At 54.2% G+C, this 18,274-nt stretch overlaps 2 non-coding genes and 1 pseudogene across 2 annotated transcripts; 2 read left to right on the top strand and 1 right to left on the bottom strand.

Annotated features, from left to right (window-relative positions):
• LOC120375815 overlaps positions 1-18,274 on the bottom strand; it is a 451,158-nt pseudogene that overhangs the window by 275,015 nt on the left and 157,869 nt on the right.
• TRNAS-GCU lies at positions 3,336-3,417 on the top strand. Its single transcript has one exon. It is a non-coding gene; the product is annotated as a tRNA-Ser (tRNA).
• On the top strand, positions 5,200-5,273 carry TRNAT-UGU. The gene has a single exon. It is a non-coding gene; the product is annotated as a tRNA-Thr (tRNA).

Genomic DNA, 18,274 nt, shown 5'->3' with positions numbered 1-18,274 from the left:
GCCAATAGAAACCCCTGACATTCCTTTAGTGATTTTGATTACATTACCCAGTAGTCTAATAATTTTGATGAGATTATCTCTCGGCCTGCTGCCTGCAGCCGTCCATTATAGACCATTTCTGTGGGCAAAGGGCCCATTTCCTGCCTCTGCCTCCTTAAGCTCGTGTTTTCCATGCCTAGAATTCAACAGTCACCAGATGGATCAGACTGAACAGGTTTCAAACCTCGAGGAGGCTCTTACCTTCTAAACAGGGACGGCTGTTTTCTAGTAAAATCAGGCAAAGGGAAGGAGAAAACTCGAAAGAGGTTCCTCCTGGCGCTCACGTCCGTGAACCCGAATACTCTCTCAGTCCTCAAAGAGAGACCTGGAGAAGGAGACTTGCTGAAGCAAAGCCACAGGGGTCACTGAGGTTTCCCTGGCCCCTCGCCCCTGTCCTGCCTGGCTGATGTCAGCATATCTCTGTGAGGTCACCACCTCCCCACCACCTTTGACCAATAGTCTGAGGTCCTGCAAAAGGCCTTTGTGATGTCACTGCCGCACCCCTCCCTTGCTGGGCTAATGTCCTGCCCCTGGCCAGGCACTTCGGAGGTTTGAGCTACTCCCTGTGGATCACCCCACTCAAGGAGCGTTCGTTCTAGGAAGCAAGCCTGCTAGACAGGAAAACATCAGACGCTGCTCCCAATGCTACACTCAGTTTTTCAGAAATTAGTCGACTTGATGGCCAGAAGAGACCATTAGAGCATCTAATCTGACCCCCTGCATATCACAGGCCTCCTGTATGACACAAGAGCTACTTTTGGAGAAAACACATTCCAGAAAGGGATCTAGTCTTCATTAAATGACATCAGGAGATGGTGAATCCACCACTTTCCTTGGTAGCTTGTTCCTGTGGTGATTCATCCTCGCCGTAGAATAAATGTGTCTTATTTGTAATATGAATTTGTCTCTTTTCACCTTCCAGCCATTGGGTCTTGTTAGGCCTTTCTCCGCTAGATTAAAGAGCCCTTTCATATCCAATATTTTCTCTCCATTAAGGCCCTTGAACACTTCAATGAAGTCACCTTTCAATCTTCTTTTGATAAGCGAAACAGGTTGAGCTCGTTCAATAGCTCCCTAGAAGGCATTTTTCTCCAACCCTCAGAACATTTCGTGGCTCTTTGGTCATCAGACTTGTGAACTGCAGCTGGATGTGGCTCTTGTTCTTCTGCACAGCACAGCTCCTGGAGAAGAGGATCTGCAAATGTACATTCCTATGATGCTTTTGTTTAATTGATGAAAACATAAACTAGACACTTAGAGGATTGGAACTGATTTCAGCTGATGGGCAGCTTTGCTAGGTTTTTATGCATTTGGACAGCGAAATGTTGAGTGTTTACATTCATATCAAGCACCCCCGTATAGTGGAGCTCCTGAACAGAATGGAGAATGGAAATGAAAATATTTTCCTTTTTTTTAAAAAAAGAAAGAAGGTTATAAGAGAACACAGTGGTTTCAACCAAGGACCACTTAACTGGCTGGCAAGCACTCTACCACTGAGCTATACCCCCATGACAACAGGATTATAGAATTGTGATCTCCAGGACTTTGAAGGACAAACCCTGCTTCATCGAGCTCCTTTGCCATTCCCAGACCACAGGTGGTTTTAAAAATGGGGTTTGATTAAACGTCTTAAATGTGGTAAACACCACAGCTTGCACACCCACCGATATAGCTTCTCCCACTGACATAGCTGCCACCTCTTGGGAAGTGGATTAACTACACCCACAGGAAAACTCTCTCCCATCAGCATAGACCAGTGGTTCTCAAACTGTGAGTCAGGACCCCAAAGTGGGTCATAACCCTGTTTTAATGGGGTCACCAGGGCTGGCATTAGACTTGTTTGGGCCTGGGGCTGAAGCCAAAATTCTGAGCCCCACCACCCAGGGCTGAATCCCTCAAGCTCTGGTTTTGCCCTCCCCTAACTGGGGCAGGGCTCAGGCTTTGTCTCCCCTGACTCTGCACAGGTCCTGGTCCTTCTTTCCAGGGCCATGTAGTAAGGTTTTTTTTGGCAGAAGGGGGTTGCAGTGAAAAGAAGTTTGAGAAACCCTGGCACAGAGCCTCTGAATATGTCTAGACTTCGCTCCCTGTGGGTGATCAGACACTGAAAGTACAGCCATGGAGACACCACACACCAGCCTTGCCTAGCAGGCAAGAATCAAACCTCCACAGAAAGACGCCCGTTGTTTTCTAACCCATCTCCCTAAGCCCTCAGCCACCACCACTTAACAAAGGACCTTTTCTACATGATGGTTCTGGTCTCACTGAAGGGTCATTTCCAATTGTTTGCTCAGACCAGCATTAGGGAAAATGGTGCCCTGGGCAAAGCTTGTACTTTGGCACTTCCCCATTGCCCCTGGACGATCCCCACTCCCCCTTTACCGCTAGCTCCTGCACTCCCAACCCTTGCGCCTCCTTCACCCCTAAGTCCTGCCCCCTCCTGTGCCCCCTTTGCCCTTAACTCCCTGTGCCACCAGCCATTGCTCCTCTCCTGCAGCCCCTTCACATGGCTCCAGTGCTGGGGACCCGCACGTGTTCTCCCTTTCCCTGGGCTTTGGCATCACTAGCCCCTGATTAACGAGTAGGGTTCAGTGGTTCCCAAAATGTGGGGTGTGACTCCTAGGGGGACACAGAGGAACATTCATGGGGGCACCTCAGGGCCTGAGCCAGCCCCCATGGAGGGAGCAGCACTCAGCCCCACACTGCCCCAGCTCTTCCCCAACCCCACCCTCAGCCTGGGGCTTTGACTCCCAGCTCGGTCTTGACCCCCTTACCCCTGTCTGCACCCCTCTCCCCAGCAAGCAACGGCCCCACTCCCAGCCTCGGTACATGACCGCGGCTTCCGAGGGGCCACAGCCATGGCTAAGAGGGCACAGTGTGAAATGTTTGGGGACCACTGGTTTAGGGTGATGTTCTCAGTTGGGTCTACAAAGTCCAATAAAAGCTATTCCTCACCCACCCACCCCTCCATCAGGACGGACTAGGTATGTTTTGCTGCCCTTCACTCATGCAGGAAGGATAATAACATTTCATTCCACTCAATCCTAAAGTGATTTGTAACCCACCACCAGCCAAATCTGGTCATTTTGGGAAAGTGGCCCCATCATGCTGCATAGCTAGGCAGAGTAGGTGTGTCTGTGCAAACACGGTCTGTTCCTGAAGTCTTTCCCCCAGCTCCTCACTAGATGTGAGGGAGGATCTCATTCAGCCCCTGCTTCCGCTTAGTATTTAAAAACTCCTTATTGTCCCTAGCTCTGCTGGCCTTAGATTTCTCCTCCTGTCCCTTTTCTAACAACTCAGATGAGGTGGCCGAGTGGTTATGGTGATGGACTGCTAATCCATTGTTCTCTACACGCATGGGTTCGAATCCCATCCTCATTGGGTGCGTTTAGTTTTCACCCCTCCTTTGTAGACAACCATCTCCCCCTTTGGTACAATGACAGATCAAACAATGTTTCTTCTTGCAAACAAAAACCTTCTCAGAAACTCAGAACTCCCTTGCTTTAAATAAAATGTCTAAATCCCAGATTTCTTAAAAAAAGAAATTCTCTAGTCCTGTATTTCCTAGTTTTTATCTCAAAAGGGAACATCCTCATCTTCTCCCCCAAACACCCTGGGACCTGCCCAAATTATTAAAATACCCTCAACCCGAGCAAGGCCAGAGCAATGAACCAGAGCTAGTGTCTAGGCCAAGCTGTTCTGAAGGAGGCAACTCCAACATTTTCTCCCTGCTTCCCTTGGCACAGTCTGACTGAGAAAACAAAATTCCCCAAACTGAAAATTTTCTGCTGAAAAACCAATACTAGTCTGTTTGGGGACTTTGGTTACAAGTATTATTGTTATTATTCTCTTCTGATTTCTGAGTCAGTTCAGTTCAGTCTTTGTCCTCCAGGTGTGTTTCCAGCTGCTGAGTTGTGGGGGAGAGAGGCCAGGTCATGATGTCTCTTCCCCTCTTTCATAGTTTCTTCCAACTTGCTAGGAAGCTCCTTTGTTACCATGTGACTCAAGCAGTGTCCATTGTCTCTGTGCTATCTCGGAGAAGCCTGCATTGTACACGGTTCCTGGGATAGTCCTTGGGAGTGTGGATACCTTCAATGGGCCAGCAGCGAGTCTGGCTCCTCCCTTGTCACACCTGAAAGGCTGGTGGGGGGCATTTCCCAACCTCATAACATATCTCAGTAACGCACACAGAGCAAAACTTCATAACTTCCCAACCAATGTGAGCACACACAATCCAACACGATATTAATATTCAACAGATCAAGACTTTTGAAATGATACGTCACAAGGCAGACTTTGAACAAACCATGGCATCATTATATGAGAGTGGTGAATATGGGGCTTCCAGGTGCTGCTCTGAGCACAGCCTGCCACACCTGGGCTTACACTGCAATGGAGACGTACCCTTAGAGTCCATCTCTCCTGGGATAAAGATGGCCCACACCTGACTCTCTGCCAATCCCCACTGGGCCCTGAGAAGTGTTGTTCGTGTTTGTATTCTGTAAAGCAGAGGAGCAGATGAAGTTTTGCTCCCAAGGTGTGTGTGTCATTCTTTGGACAGGTCTACACTACAAAATTAGGTTGGTGTAATTACAATCCTTAGGCTGGCAATGCAGTTCTATCAAGCTAATCCCGGTATAGACAGTGGCTCAGCTGTCAGAACTTTCTGGAGCTATGAAAGGGGAGGGGCCCATGGCTCTGTAGCAGGAATGCAGGGCAGGCGAGTTCACAGCAGGCATTGTGGGATACTGGGGAAGGCCAGTTATGGTGATATAATGAACAGCAGCGTCGACACTGACAATTTGTCACTTTAAGTTTGCTGCAAAAAGCACTAGGCCTCTTGTCGAGGTGGTTTTATTTTGTCACCAAAACAGGGCAATTTTCTCGCCAGATGTGGTATTGCAGTGTGTGCACCAGCCAAAAGCTGCTGACTGAGGGAGCGTTGTGTGTTTTTCACACATCTGAGCAATATAATGATGCTGAAGTAACCTTGTAGTGCAGACCTGGCCAAAGATTCACTCACACACACACACACAGAGCTTGCAAGGAAAACCTCACCTGCTCCTCTGCTTTGCAGAATCCAAACACAAGCAAAGCTTGTCAGGCCCTGGTGGGGATGGCAGGAGTCAGGTGTGGGCAGACAGTGTGTTGTTGCCATAGGTAGGCACCATGGCTTAGTTGGCTAAAGCACCTGTCTTGTAAACAGGAGATCCTGGGTTCAATTCCCAGTGGTGCCTCATTGACTAACTCTTGGGCAACCTGGTGTTGGCTACTGAGGGAGGACAAAACACAGAGCTCTTTGGTCCAGCCTAGTATAGTTGTTTAAATTATACTCACAGGCACTGATAACAGACTTACTGAAAGTTTGGGAGTTAAGAGCTGATAGGTCAGTGTTCCAGCCTGTCACAGATGACCCCCCTCCCTCTGGGACAGGGGCAGGTCTGGGCTTTCATGCTGAATGGCTCATTGTGGCTGCCAGAATCTGTGAGCAGCTCATTCAGTTTGCACCGAGGGTTGAGTCCTGCTTTGTGCACCGTGTGTGAGAATGAAAATCCTAAACTGCCCTTTGAAATAACGAATGCAGCAGGACGTGTTATTGTCCCTGCCCCAAAGCAGACAGACCAATGGAGAAATGCCGTTGAGACCAGGGTAATACTCCACTGCCATTTTACCTTGTTTGCTTGCTAAACTCCCTCCCAACCTTGAGGGCTCCCAGAGCCCAGTATTGAGCCTGAGCTGAGATGTCTACGCTGCAAATTTACCACCCCACGGCCCTAGCCTGGGAGCCTGCACTGGCACGGGACAATGCTGGGTGTTTCATTGCAGTGTGGACATAGCCTAGCATTATGTCTACACTGCCATTAACACTCCCAAGTCACTATTCTCAAACCCTGGGTCAGTTGATTCAGCGTAGACACTTGGGCTTCAGCCCAGCCTCCAAGACCCCACGAGGGGTGAGGGTCTCCGAGCCTGGGCTCCAGTCTGAGCCCAGATGTCTACGCTGCAGTTTTTAGCTCCACAACCTGAGCCCCAGGAGCCCAAATCAGATCATCCAGGCCAGCGGGATTTTGTCACAGTATAGATGCCCTCTCAGGGTATGTCTACACTGCAATGTAAGCCCAGGGTTAGCAGAAGTCATGTCAGCAGTCCCAACACATAAACATAAACCACGAGGGAAAGACTCACCCCCAAATAAGCTGGGCAGTGTCCTTCTCCCTATGGTTCATAAGTCCAGCAACTAAAAGTCCTTTAACATGAGCCATCCCCGCTCTGCACCCCACTCACAGCTGTTGTCCTTAGTCAGTGCAAGCCCAGAGGAGCCTCTGTAGAGTTCACCTGCCATCCTGGGTGGAAAAGTGGGAAATAAGAAGGCCCTGTACTCACTATGTTGTCTAGGGACTCACTCATCCCTCCCCAGCCCCCCTGTCCTAATGTTGGTCTAACACCTACATTTTAGTATTGGGACCCAGGCCCCATCCCACTTGGCTCTGGAACCCCTGTCCCCTGCCTAGCAAGTGCTATTGAATTGAGGGTGAGTCCCTCCATCGGGGTCTGCCAAGCACAGTTCTGCTGCCCTTGGGTCACACAACAAGGATAACAACCCTTATTTCTCCTGCCCCCAATAACAAGGAGACTCGGCACCTAACACCAGCCACAAGTGATCATTTCGGCAAGCAACCCAACCTATTTCCAACATACTGTAAAATCCACATGCAGACTCCTACACGAAACCTTGCAAGAAAATCTTCCTGAGGGGGTGTGAAGCACCTGCTGCTGGAGGGAAGGAGGGAGCCGTGGGTTGGGTTGAAGGGCACCGGGAATAGGAGGGGGCTGTGGGTTGGGACAGAAGAGGGTGAAGAGGAGCAGGCTCTGGTTGGGAGTGAGGAGCAGTGATTTCCTTGGCTCTCAGTCTGTGCAGATGGGACCTTTCCCTCCAGTGCTGGAGGACTGGCCCTTCTCATCTACCCTTGTCCCAAGCAGCACAGCGGGTGGGAATCTTACATGTACCGAAGTGATTTAGGAACAGAACCCCCCCCAGACCTTCCATGTAATTGGCACTTGCCGCTCACTGAGCAGGATTGAAACACCCAGAGGAGAAGGGTGTAACTAGGGGACACTGTCTTTCTGAGGCAAGTGCAACTTGCTTGGGATGGTGCTGACGAGTCTGTTCTATGTTGCCTGGTGCTGGGCAAAATCCCCAGCCATGCCGCACAGCACACCCCGACAGGGGACAGGGGGCCAAGCAGACGATCCAGCACGAGCGGGGAGAGGCTGTGTGGTTGGGGGGAGGAAAGGCCTTGGGCTGCACTGGGGGAGTGCAGAGCAGGGGTGACACCCCAGAAACCTGCAGCAAAGGGATGGGCAGGTGTGGTAGGTGGACAGAAGGGGGAGCGGGACTAAAATCTAAAAGGGGAGTGTGGGGACTAGTGGTCAGAGCGGGGCGGGGCAGGGGTTGGTGGTCAGAATTCCTGGTTCTATCTCCAGCCCTGGGAGGAGTGGGGTCCAGTGGTTAGAGTGTGTGTCGGGGGGAGAGCCAGGACTCCTGGGTTCTCTCCCTGGCTCTGACTCTCTTGTGCAATCCCTCGGCAGTTACCCAACTCACCAGCGTGTGGGAGCGAGGGGCTGGGGCCGGGTTGTGACACGGCCCAGAGTCCTGTGCTGCCCCTTTGTTACCCAACCCGGGGCAGGGTGGGGGATGGCCTGGGAGACCCGCTAAGGAAGGTGCTTCTGGTGGGTTTGTGTGTGGGTCACGCTGCCCCCAGCTGGATCGACCCCACTAGGTCAGAATCAGTCTCAGCCCAGGTCAGACTCTGGGAGCCCAGCCCCCTCTGTCGCCACGGCTACATCTATTGGTCTCCTGGGAAGGTCCATTCTCATTGGTAGCTGTCCAGTGGCAGTGAGTTCCACAGGCCTCGGCACAGGCTGTGTGGGGCAGGAGGTCCTTGTGTTGGGAGCAGTGGGAGTGAACTGTGTGCGGTTGTGTCTCTGAGCACAATTGTGAATATTCTGGTGTGTGTGTAATTGTAAGTGTGGCTGGGGGTGTGATTGTTTCTCTCTTTGGGGGTTGGGCTAGCATGCCCCTCTGGGTGTGTTGTGAGTGAGTGTTCTTGGGATTGTGTGAGTCCCTTTGTGCATCAATGTGTGTGTGTGTGTGTCACTTGCTGCAGGATACAAAATCCTGCAAAGCCACCACACACACACACACATACACACACACACGAGAGAGCAGGGCTCAGCCCCGCCAGCAGGGGGCAGCAGGGACACACACCTCTCCCCTGGGCCAGCTTGGACAATTTCCCATCACGACCCGGCACAGTGCTGGTGCCCCCAAATGGGGGTGGGCAGTGACCGGGCAGGGGGACCAGATGAGCTGGATTCAGAAGGAAGCACTTTGGGAAAATCAGTCAAGGCCCTTAGCAGAGCTGAGACACAGACCCAGTGACCCCTGCACCCCCCTGGGAGGGGAGTGGGGTCGAGTGGTCAGAGCAGGGAGGGGGCTGGGCACCAGGACCCCTGGGTTCTATCCCTGGCTCTGGGGTTGGAGGGGGGTCTAGAGCAGGGGGACTGGGGGCCAGGACTCCTGGGTTCCATAGGGGAAAATGTTTTTTCTTGTGCTCCCCTCCCTAGAGATCCCAGCCCAGCCCCCTAGTGGAGAGTGAGTGGGAGCGGGCGGTTGCTCTTCCACTTCAGAGTCATGATTCCAACCCCTCCCCCCTAGGCAGTGACATCATGGAAGTCCCCCCTCCCCAAGGCAGACAGTAGAAGCCCCGCCCTAACAGACAGGGGGTGGGATCTACTTGCACCCACAACAATCCCACTCATGGTTGCAAAGAAACCCCATCCAGCCCCCTGCTAGGACAGGATCTGCTGCTCCCACTGCTTTCGTTTTCACCATGAGCTGCTCCCCGCCAGGCACCACACCCCATTCACACGCCTTTGGTCACTCCGTAGCTCAGTGGCAATCACTGCCCCGAAGTGACTCCGGTGCAGGCACCCACAGCACGAACTCCCCACACCGGATTCTGTCCACACGCAGAGAATTCTCTCCGCCGGGCTCCTTCGGTTCCTCTCGCTGCTCCCCGTCCTGCCGCCAGACACTGCTCATCTGCATAACCCCGCCCATGGATACGTGACACCTTCTGTCGTTTTGGTCTCCAGTGAATGAGTCGCCTGCGGGGAGTGAGCCCGTCACCGCACGTCACAACCCCAGCGCACGTCACAGCCGCTGGGCGGGGATTGTCTGTGAGCCCCGCGCTGGGGGCGGGGCTTCAGGGAGAGACCCAGCCCCATAGACAGACTGGGGCAGGGAGCTATTGGGGGAAGGGATGAGGGGATGGGGGGAGAAGGGGGGAGGGAGAGACCCAGCCCCATAGACCCGTAGGGGCAGGGGATCTTGGGGGCAGGAGGGGAGAAGGGGGATTGGCAGAGACCCAGCCTGGGGTGCAGGAGAAATGGGGTGGGGTGGAGGGAGACATGTCGGGTGGGAGTGGGGTGTGTGAAATGTTGGTCCAGGGAATCTGAGTCACTCCCAGGACATCGTGTGCAGGGGGGAGCACAGGGGCAGGGAGAGAGCCCCAGCCCCAGCCCCACAGAGCCCCAGAGGGATATTGGGGGTAGGGGAGGGGATGGAGGGGATGGAGGGGGGAGAGACCCAGCCCCATAGACCCCTAGAGGCAGCGGGATATGGGGGGGCAGGAGAGGGGATGGCAGAGGAGACACCCATCTCCATAGACCCCCCGAGGCAGGAAATGAGGGGAGAAGTGGGGAGGGAGGGATCCAGCCCTATAGACCTGTAGGGGCAGGGAGATATTGGGGGCAGGAGGGGAGAAGGGGGGTTGGCAGAGACCCAGCCTGGGGTGCAGGGGAAATGGGGTGGTTTGGAGGGAACTGGGGAGGAGAAGAGACACAGGGCAGGACACACCTTGGGACAGGGAAACTGACTCACTCCGAATACATGCAGAGCAGGTAGCAGATGCTGCCATGAGGCGATGCTGGGAAGGGTGATGCTGGTGTCAGGAGAAAGCAGGAGGAGTAGGTGGGGTCTGTGCTACTGTGGGGAGGTGCTGCCCTTGCCTGCCCACCCAACAAGCGTCACACGCAGGAGCCTTCGTGCCCCGCGTGTTCAGGTCCCTCCCCACGCCAGCTTTAAACTCCCCTGCTCAGTTCTAAGCTTTGGCCACATGGGGGCAGCCTGGAGCTCAGCCAACGCCTCCCATTGCTGGTTGCGTTTCCCGCTCCTCGTGGCAGGTTCACACCCCGCAGGCAGATCTCTGAATCGGAGCCGAACCGTTCCCCAAATCTAGCGCTTTAGCAGCAGCTTTGCTAGGAAAGCGCTGATGTCCCCAAGTAAAGTAAGAGCCAGAGCGCTGTGTCCAGGAGCTTCTCTTGGGCCCCTCACCGTGGTGTCTGTCAGGCGCAAGGAGAAACCAGGGAAATGTTTTCATGGCGTTTAAGGGCAGAAGGGGCCATTAGCTCAGCTAGTCTGACCCCCGAATAACACAGAATTACACCATGACACGTATTGATCCCACAGACCTTAGACAGATCAAAGCGTCTCAGCCCTCAGGAAGGAGGCTAAACTGGGTACCAGAGGCAGCGAACAAGGGGCCCCCAAGGCAATGGCAGGGAGCTGACGAGGTGAAATATGCCCAGATGATCCCAGCAGGCGACCCACCCCCATGCTACAGAGGTGGGAGTCCCTGTTCCTCCTGCCCTTAAGAATCTCTGGTGGTAAGTGGGTCCCCCCAGTTCCCCAGATAAGAATCCTCCATGTGGTTTCCCTGGCTTCCCCTCCAGATAAGAACATTGTGTGGAGGGAGTGGGAGGCAGGTTTTCTGGCAGATATGTAAAGGGGGACTGTGTCTCCCTGTCTGGCCCAGGCTCCTGGGAGGAAGTGATCTCAGTGTGTCTGGCTGTCTCCATTCCTCCCACCCATAAGAATCCCTGGTGTGTGGGTGCACCCTAGACCATTAAGGATCTCTGGTGGGTGTCTCTCTCCCTAGTCAGGCGCCTGGGACGTGCCTGTATAAAAGAGACTTTGACTCACCCAGGCTGGGCTGCCATCATGGAACAGACCAGGTCCTTCTGTGGAGGGTTTGCGTTCCTCCAAGGACGTGATCTCAGTGTGTGTGGGTGTCCCTGTCCCTTCAACCCTTAACAATCCCTGGTGCGTGGGTGCGCTGGGCCCCATTATAATCCCCTCTGTCTTACCCCCCATGAGGGATCCGGTGGATGTGGGGGTTCTCCACGCTACTGGGGGTGTCTGGTGCCCTGTCCCTCCTGGTTAATAGTGGAGTGTGGGTGTCCCCCAGCTCGTTAAGGATCCGTGTTGTGCGGATGCCCCTGTTCTTCTCATTAAGAATGGTGCAATGGAGCATATGGGTGTGTCCCCCACCCCATGAACTAGCTCCCGTGTGTGGTTCCCCTGCCCCCATCCAGGCTCTGTGGTGTGTGGGTGTCGCTGTTCCTCTTTTCAAGATCTGTGTTGCAGGGGGGCGTCCCTCCCCCGAAGTCAGAATCCCCAGCATGTGGGTGCTCCCATCCCCCCCCTCCAGGCTCTGCGGGGGGGGGGGGGGTGTCTGTATAAAAAGAGACCGTGTCTCACTGTCTTGCCCAGGCTATGCAGCAGGGGCTATTCACAGGTGCAATCCCACTACTGATCAGCACAGGAGTTTTGACCTGCTCCATTTCTGACCTGGGCCGGTTCACCCCTCTTTAGGCAACCTGGAGCCCCAAGCTTTCCCAGGATCACCATATTGATGCTGAACTTAGTGCGGACACCTGATCGGCACAGCCCCCTGCAGCCCAGAACTCCTGAGCTCAAGCGATCCGCTGGCCTCAGCCTCCCCAGGCGCTGGGATCACAGGCACCAGCCATGGGGCCCGGCTTCTTTTGCAGCTTGGCAGCTGGAGCTTTAAACTCTGCTTGTGAGCTCTGTGCCTTGGCCAGTGGGGGACAGCCTGGAACTGGGAAATGCTCCTGCTTCCCCCGCCCCCGTCTCATGTCGAGCTGCAGGCGCCGCTGTCCTGCCAGGTAAGATCCCGGATGTTTCGGTGCCCCCTTCCCCCGCCCAGGTGTCCGGGTACCTCTGCCCCCCATACAGAATCCTGGATGTGTGGGTGTCCGTCCCTCTGCAAAGGATCCCGGAGTGTGGATGCCCTTGTCCCCCCCTACAAGATCCTGGGTTTGTGGGTGCCACTCTCCCCCCCGTAGATCTCTGGTGGGTGGGTCCCCAGGGTGTGAGCGCTCCCATCCCCTGATACAGGCTGGGGGGGTATAACCGGCTCTCCCTGTCCTGCCCAGGCGGTGCTACAGCAGCTGTTCACAGGGGCAGCAACCCCACTGTCAACCTGCAGCTTTAACATGCTCCAGGGGTGACCTGCTTCACCCTCCTGTGGGAGCCCGGGGACCCCGAACTTCCCAGAATCACCTGATTGATGCCGAGGTTAGCGCAGACACCAGCTCAGCATGGCAGGGAGCTGCCCTGAGCCCTGACAATCAACTTCCCTCCGCCTCCTGCTGCACAGCGAGGGTCACACGCGAGAGGCTTCGGGCCCAGTTTGTTCAGGAGCGTCCCAGGCTCCAGCTGTAAACTCTGCTGGTCAGTTCTGATCTTTGGCCACACGGGGGCGGCACTAACGGTCCCGTCTAAACGCTGTTTGCGTTCGGCCCTTCGGATCGCAGATTGTAACCCGCGGGCAGATCTCTGAGCGCAGCCAAATCCCTCCCCAAACTAAACATTGAAGCAGCAGCTCCCATTGGAAAGATCAGGATTTTTGCCTTTAAAAACAAGGGAAATGTCTCCAGCGAGAGACTGAAGAAGCTCAACTGATTTCATTGACTGGAGGTTAAAAGGCGATTTAATCACTGGTTTAAATACGTTTTACAAATTCCCAGAGGGGGGAATATGTGATTTAAGGGGTTCTTTAATTCACCAGACAAACACTGAACAAGACCCCCTTGGCCTGTAGTCGATGTCAGAAAATCCCACCTGGAAATGACTGTTTTTTAACCGTGAGGCTAATTATCTATGGGAACAAGCTCCGCAAGGGAGGTGGTAAATTCCCCATCACTTGCAGTTTGTAAATCAAGACTGCAGCTCTTGCTGCAAGATCCCGGTGTGTGGGTGTCCCTGTTCCGCGTTTCGGGATCCCTGGTACATGGTGCCTCCCTCCCACCAGTTCAGGATACCCACAATGGGTGCTCCCATCCCCCCACCCAGGCTCTGCGGGGGTGTCTGTATAAAAAGAGACCGTGTCTCACTGTCTTGCCCAGGCTATGCTGCAGGGGCTATTCACAGGCGCGATCCCACTACTGATCGGCACGGGAGTTTTGACCTGCTCCTTTTCCGACCTGGGCCGGTTCACCCCTCCTTAGGCAACCTGGGGACCCCAAGCTTCCCCGGGATCACCATATTGATGCCAAACTTAGTGCGGACACCCGATTGGCACAACCCCCCGTGGCTGGGAGCTCTGGGATCCACCCACAGTAGCTGGGAGCTGTGGGGTCCATCCGTGGTGGCATGGGCCTGTGGGAGCCCCTTCCGACGCTGGTGGCTGATAGCTGTGAGGCCCCCACCGGCCAACAGCTCCAGTCTTGCTGCTCCAGGGCTGAGGTGGAAAATGTCACTGAGATCTCTGAAAGTCACAGATTCTGTGACCCCTTTATATAATCTGAGCCTTAATAGTTGTTGACTGTCTCTCTCAATCTAGTGGTCTGCTCTAGCGCAGATGGGACAGGGAAGACAGAAGCTCACCCCCCAGCACAGGTTTGGGCAGCAATGGCTCTTGGGCTATTTGCTGAGCATGCAGAGGACTTGTCCAGGCCGGTGGAGCAGCTCAGCCAGATGAGGAGCTGGAAGAAGGAGACCTGAGCAGCCTGGACATCCCACTTTTTCTCCACAGCCACTGCCTGTCAGCAGGATTCCTCCTCCTCCTCAGTGAGACCAAATCTAAGCACCTAGATAGCTGGTCTGTCCGCTGCACCCCAATCCCTCATGCCTGAGCCTCCCTGCCAAAGTCCTGCACCTGGCTCCAGAGAATTGTCTCACATCTCGCTGGGAACTCGACTTCTTGTGCCCAGAGAGTCTCGGCCCCCCTCAGTAGAGGACCTGAGAAACACAGTGTCTGCCTTTTCCAAATAAGTGCTTGGAAAGGTTTTGTTCATGTGGCCTAATGGATAAGGCGTCTGGTTTTGGATCAGGCGATTGAGGGTTCAAGTCCCTTAGTGGTTGTGCAATTTTACCTTTGTGCTGAATGTCCTGCTCCCTTCAGGGAACCTCTTCTTGGCCGCTCAGGCCAATGCTCTGGCTTCAGCTAGAGCCCTGGGAAGGAGTTGGGGGTTGGGTGTCACAAAGGCTGGGGCATGAGCCCCAGGTGCTTCCAGTCTCACCTGTGCCATTCCTGACTTGCCAAAGAAACTGGGCGGCTGCCCGGGCTAGAGTGTGCAGCAGTTTCCCTCTTCCAAGTGTGCGCCTGTCCCTGTGCTGGAGGGGGGTTGCTACATAGCGCCTTGGGAGCCTGGGTGTTTCTCTGCTTCTCACCAGCTGGGGAAAAGCCTCTTGGGGTAAAATCTCCTGCCCCACTGCCAAAGTGAGCACCTTGAGTGGGAACGGTAAGAGGCCCCACCAGGATGGCTGGCCCTGCTTTCTTACCATCTTCTGATGTTGGCCACAAAGCATCAGCAGCTGGCTGTGGGTGGTTTTCAGTGGGGGTTCGGCATGCCAGGGAGCAGCCTGTCTGGGTGTCTCTGTGGCTGTCTGCTGGCCACGCATAGGCATGGTCCTCCCTTCCTCTTGCCCTGCCCTCGGTTGCTCTGTGGCTTTTAAACCTTCCCTTGGAGCCGTCAGCACCAGCCACCTCTGCTCTAGGTGCCCAGAGGAGGAGAGGTGCTGGGCTCCAGCCTGGGACTCTGCCTCCCTCCTGCCTTTCCCTGACTATGAAACCTGGCCCTGACACTCCTTTCTTCAAGTGCCATGTGGGCAAGAGGAAAAGTGTGGTAGAAAGCACAAGGGCCAAACTTGTGGGCATCAGAAATCCCAAACACCCAGTCAAACCACAGCCACTTCTAGACCCCATTCCAACCAGAGACCTGGCTCCAGTGGGTATGAGTCACTCAGCACAAAGTAAACAACTCATTCTTATACAGCTGGAGACAGGAAAGCACTTAAGGTCCCACTGAGATTTGAGCTCAGATTTCAGCATGCCAACCCTTACACCATGGGACCAGCTTGTGCTAGTTTCTCTGAACATTGGTGACCCTATCATAGAATACCAGGGTTAGAAGGGACCTCAGCAGGTCATCTAGTCCAACCCCCTGCTCAAAGCAGGGCCAATCCTCAGACAGATTTTTATCCCAGATCCCTAAATGGCCCTCTCAAGGACTGAGCTCACAAATCTGGATTTAACAAGCCAATACTCAAACCACTGAGCTAACCCTCCCTCACAGGGCCAGCTTGTGTAAGGGACTGTTGACCCTTTACTAAAACTGAGTGGGGTTTTTTTGGTTGGCTAGTTCCCAGTCCCAATAGAAGGGGGAAGGGTCAATGGGAAATCAGGACCCTGAGACTGACAGGCCCCTGGGGCGATGGTCACCAACTGGTAGGGAACAAGTGAGAATTTGTTAATGAGTAAAATTCCTGGTGAAAATTGGCAAAGCTGTGAAGAGTTTGAAAAGTTCCAGTGAATTTACACATGAAGATACAAATAGAGAGAAAGAGAACATCACAGACTGCACAGGCCCACACAGACATAAACAAAAACCAAACCCACAGAGCCATAGACACATAAGGAAAAGCCACACAAAACATAGAAAGAACAAATCCACACCAAAAAATACAGCAAAAGCCCACAACAAGAAAGCACAAAAACCACATACCAAAAGAATACTTAGCAAAAAACAATCTGCATGCAAAAGTCACACACACACACACACACACACACACATACACAAAACTTTGCCAGGCATCCACATAAATCACACTGGACCCACATGCACATCAACATGACAGACAACAAAAACCCAACATACAGAAAGCCAGGCAGGGTTTGAGTCTCACAGCGAAGAGGGTGAGCACACAGGTGGTTTGGGGAGCAAAGACTGAGGGGAGTCGGGGCAGTGCTCTGGGCTCTGCTCGACCCTCCTGACACAGGCGGCTGGTGGAGAGCAGAGCCTGGTAGATCTGTGGAATCTGCCCTGCTCTCTGTAAAGCAAGGGGACCTCGGTGTCTTCTGAGCTGCAATTGTATTTTCTGCAGGGCAAAATGATTGGCAGAAGCCATTTGCTTAAAGGAAGCTAGTGCTGTAGGTGAGGTTTGAACTCACAACTTCAGCATGACTCCACTCAACACTGCTACTAAACAGCCTGTGCACTAACCCATTGCACCTTTGCTTCCTGACTGTGGGTCTTTTCTCCTTAATTCATGGGTGGATTAGCGGAGTGGGGTGGTTGCATTAGCTAAAACAAATCCATATTAAAGGCTGCAGGATGGCAGCAGCAGAGGTTGGGAGCCTCCTTCCATGTGATAGAGCTGGTTCCCCTTCTGTTGCTCAGGGAAGGTTGGTGCTTTGAGCCCACCCGGTGCTGGAACGTCCCATGGGTGAGATTAACGGGACTCTTGGGAAGGGAAGGGAAGAGAAGAGAAGGGAAGTCTTTTCTATCCCTGCCTAGCTCCATTGGTCTCCTGTGGCCCTTTCGGCTCTCTGCTCCCTGCTGGGGAGATGCAGAGACAAGCCCCCATCTGGGTGAGTCACCGAGAGGCTGTGTCCCATGGCGTGTGGGGGGGAGGGGTAGGGGTGGGATGGGGCTCAAGGGGAGAAGGTTGTGTGTGACAATGTGGGGTGGGGTGGGGTGGGATGGAAAGGGGGGAGGGGGAGGGTGTGTTCCTTAGGATAGAAATGATGGAAAACACAGGGGCAGTGACAGTGAAGCCCCGTCTCTGAGTGTTATGACCCTGTGTGGTGCTGCCGTTCACCTTCCCCTCCTATGGGCTCAGCTTTCACTGAATCCAGCATTTTTTCACCTGTCCTCACCACAGAGGTGTCCCACATGCCTCAGCTACCGAGTGTCCCTCTTAGAGACGACGAGGACTGGAACTGATTTCAGCTGCTGGACAGCTCTGCTAGGTCTTTATTCATTTGCACAGGAAAATGCTGAGTGTTTAAATTCATTTCAAGCCCCCTGCCCCCATTCAGCGAACTCCTGAACATACTGGAGATGGGTCTGGAAATTGATTTTCATTCGAAAAAGTTTTTAAAGGGAATCATTTGGCTTGGAAGTAGGAACCTATTACCCTGCAGGGAAACATTCACTCACTGACCCACCCTCACAACAGAGAGTGTCCTGTATAGCCCAGAGCAGGAACAGTTTTTAACCTGGGGGTTAGTAAACTTTATCTCTGTACAAACACCACAGCTTACAAACTCCCCACCCCCGCTCTGTGTCACCAGAGCACAACAACAACTCTCCTTGGAGCACACACAGCTCCCCAGCTCCCTGCCCGTCAGTCTCTCCAGCATTGCTCCAATCCCTTAAAGCAGAGTCTCAACCACAATTTACCTTAGGGCCAGTGCCAGTCCTGCAGTCCTCCCAGTGGGCCAATAATGTCACTCATACCGCCCAGAACCCGCTCCCCAAAACTCCGCCCCTCACCTGCCTAAGGCTCTGGGAGGGAGTTTGGGTTGGGGGAGGAGGTCTAGGGTGCAGGCCCTGGGCTGGGGGTGGGTATTGGCATTCAGCTGGGGTGCAGTGTCTGGGTGGGAGTTTGGGGGCTGGGGGTGGGGAGGGAGGGGGTGCAGGCTCTGTGAGGGAGTTTGGGGGTGGGAGTGAGTATATGAGGAGGAGGTGGGGGTGCAGGCTCAGGAAGGGGGTCAGGGATGCAGCACTTACCGGAGGCTCCAAGGTGGGGCAGGCTGGGGGGCCTCCGTGTGCTGCTGCCCCCAGGCATCACCCCCACAGCGTCCCATTGGCCACAGGGGTGATCAGGCAGAGGCAGTGCGTGGAGGCACAGACCCACCCCGCCCTGCCATGGAGAGGGGCCGGCAGCCACTGGAGCGAGCAGGCAGACGCTGCTCAGCTCCGCTGCACTGATATGGCCCCTGGGGGGGAGCGCTTGGGAGCGGCAGGTGGGGCCAAGGGAGTGACCTGGTCCCAAAACTGCTGGAGCCCCACGAGCAAGACCTGGGAACCAGGACTGCCAGCCAGACAAACACCTTTAAGAGGAGGCGTCCCTCTCCCTGTC

The sequence above is a fragment of the Mauremys reevesii genome, linkage group 12 (assembly GCF_016161935.1).
Source record: "Mauremys reevesii isolate NIE-2019 linkage group 12, ASM1616193v1, whole genome shotgun sequence".
NCBI lineage: Eukaryota > Metazoa > Chordata > Testudines > Geoemydidae > Mauremys > Mauremys reevesii.
The sequence above is the reverse complement of the archived record's forward strand: the minus strand, read 5'-3'. Positions and strand labels throughout refer to the sequence as shown.